The sequence below is a fragment of the Lagopus leucura genome, unplaced genomic scaffold, assembly GCF_019238085.1.
Source record: "Lagopus leucura isolate 7727_CA_CO unplaced genomic scaffold, USGS_WTPT01 33911-0_obj-0_obj, whole genome shotgun sequence".
In the NCBI taxonomy this organism is placed as follows: domain Eukaryota; kingdom Metazoa; phylum Chordata; class Aves; order Galliformes; family Phasianidae; genus Lagopus; species Lagopus leucura.
The window spans coordinates 2,505-5,263 of record NW_024968643.1 but is presented as its reverse complement, the minus strand read 5'-3'; the positions used below and the strand labels follow the sequence as shown (position 1 = coordinate 5,263).

General features: G+C 38.7%; 1 long non-coding RNA gene across 1 annotated transcript; it reads left to right on the top strand.

Moving 5' to 3' along the window:
* Positions 1-12: 12 nt before the first annotated feature.
* LOC122193761 lies at positions 13-1,628 on the top strand. The gene is made up of 3 exons (XR_006182969.1): positions 13-130; positions 630-664; positions 1,022-1,628. It is a non-coding gene; the product is annotated as an uncharacterized LOC122193761 (long non-coding RNA).
* The last annotated feature ends 1,131 nt before the right edge of the window (positions 1,629-2,759 follow it).

Sequence of the window (2,759 nt, the reverse complement as noted above, 5' to 3'; positions counted from 1 at the left end):
CGTGCCTAATTCAGCTCAGCCCAAGCCTCTAGTTAAAAGGACTTCATGTCTGTTCTCCTCTTTCAACTTACTGACTTTTTCCCCAGGTGGACAGAAGCAGCGAATTGCAATTGCTCGAGCTCTGCTCAAGGTAAGACTGCACCTGTTAATTAAGAAGTTACACAGTGTTTGTGAACTCTCATTTATTACATCTGTGGTTGAAATACTGATAGATCTGGTAGATTTTTCTTATTTTTTGTTTCTGGACAGTAAATTAGCAGGCAGACTCCAAGCAGCGGTTAGCTGACACACCATGAAAGATCCCTGCAACAGTAGTAAATAGGAGATTGAACTTCTGACTGCAGTGCTGCCAAGTATACGTTAAAAGTCTTCTCCCACGGCACTGCCACTAGGTTGTGTCTTTGAAATAGTCCCCAGTTAGTAGTGTTCTCTTTCTTTAGCTTGCAGAATCGGAGATGAAAGTGCTGTTTCCATTTTGCTGTCTCGGCCTGTGGACTTGCTAAATGTAGTTTTAGAGTGGCACCCTGATCTTTTGAAGAAATAATTGCTGTGCTGTACTAACACTGTATTTTTTATATATTCAGACCTTGTCCCATTGTAATTGTAACCAATTTTACTTTCTTCTTTAGAATCCCAAAATTCTTCTCTTAGATGAAGCAACAAGGTAAGAAAAAGTAAACAGAAACTTGTGATCTATCTGTAGAACAGAGATTTGGGCAGTGTTCTTTCTTTAGCTGCATGCCCTTGAACAATCTACCCAGCCTCTTATTTTTCTCTGCCCACAAGAAACTAAAATTCCAGAATGCATAAATTGGCAGGGAGATCTGTGCTGAAAGCTTTGCTTATGCAAAGTGGAAGGATAGCTGGAACGCTGTATTAATTTTTCCCCAAACTAGCTCTGTAATGTGCAACGTGGCTTTGAAGCAGGTGTTTCAAAAGCTAACCTGCTGTTAAAATAACATATTCCCCTTTCTCTCTACCCCCTTTCCCTCCGCCCCTTCTGCTCCTCATTTCTTTATAGTGCTTTGGATGCTGAAAATGAGTACCTAGTGCAGGAAGCCCTGGACCGGCTGATGGAAGGGAGGACAGTTCTAATCATTGCCCATCGTCTGTCTACCATTCAGAATGCTGATTTTGTGGCCGTCCTCGGTCAGGGCAAAATTCTCGAATGTGGAAAACATGAGGAACTCCTTGCAAATCCAAATGGACTTTTCAGGAAACTAATGCAGAAACAAGCTTTTCTCCAGAACAGCGATACTTTTGCACTAGACATACAATCCAGAGAAAATAATCTATTAAAAGAAAACGTATGAGGGAATGTACGAACGATGGAAGCTTACAAACTATGAAGAATGTAACTTATGTTCCAGTAATGTAAAGTAAATGTTATATTTTTCCAAAATGTACAAAGTATCCTTTTGAAACTTAAATGTGTTCAAACTTTGTATCGAAAGCTTTTTGATAATTATTGTCACTTTTTAAAATGTGTGTCGCATTCAGACAGTGTCAGAGGACAGATGTTTGTGCGTTGTGTCACATTAACCGAGGCCGTTTAGAACCATGCTTGCTGTAGTGCACTGTATGACAATGTGCTATGTTCTCAAGTAAATTCAGTATTTTAAGGGGAATCAAGTGACAGTCCGATCATTTTCACTTCATTGTCTCTTCCCTTTTCAAGAAACTTTTACGTTCGTGTTTGTTGCTCATCTTAAAAGGCTGGAATTCCAAAAATGCACGTTTCACTTACCATTTGCTCTGAGATAAGAGAACTTGATTAGGCTCACCATCTACAGTTAACAGAGAACTACAAATGAAAACTTGTCTATAGTGTACAGGAACAGATGTTGGAGGAAAGCTACTGAAAATACAAACAACTGACTTTACAATTAAGGACAAACAAAGTATAATTTTTGCAGTGTGTTTTTTCAGCGCAGGAAAAATCTAAGGTTTGCATGCATTTTCTTCCCTTTTCTACTTTCCCTGCTTTAGTTTTGCTTCTATTACAAGATGACATCCAAAAGAGGATGTTTTTACAAATGTGAGTTGTCCCTTTAAGGCGCATACACGTACATATTAAAGTCTGGTTTATGAAATTTTAATGTCTTAAAATTACATGTCTTAAAATTTCATAGAAATCTCAGATTTTGCCTAATCACCTCGTGTCACTTGCTCAAGGACAATTACTAAAATATGTTGTGGTAGCATGACATTAATTTGCACAACTGCAGGAAGTACGTTTGGCAGTGAAGAGTGGGCTTCACGTTTCTATTTTAAGAACCTCTTTAGTAGAATCTCTCTATGCTTTCTGAAGATACAAAGCACCACAAGAAATGTTTACAAAGCCAAACGCTTCACAGTGTCTCATCAGAGCTCCCTGTGCTAGGAAATCTGATGGCTGCTGGAAAGCCTTATTGGAAATAGGTGAGGTATCTAACACTGGGTAAGCTTAACATCCTTCTCTAATGTGCCTCTAAAAGCACATTATGGAACACGGTGAAAACACTGAAAAGATCCCTGCGCTACAGAATGAAAATAAGATATCTTCTGCTATAGTCTTAGGAGAAGAAGGGATTTTATTAAAGATACAACAAAAACACCACTGACCCAATGTTTAATTTCGTGTCGGCAATTACCCCCTTGATACTGTATCTAGAGAAGCTTGAACTTTAATCTTTATTCCTAATCTCTCTTTATGTGAGTGCAATCAGCCCTTTGGTTTGTGAGTTTAAACCATGTGATCACAAGAGTTAATTGCAGCT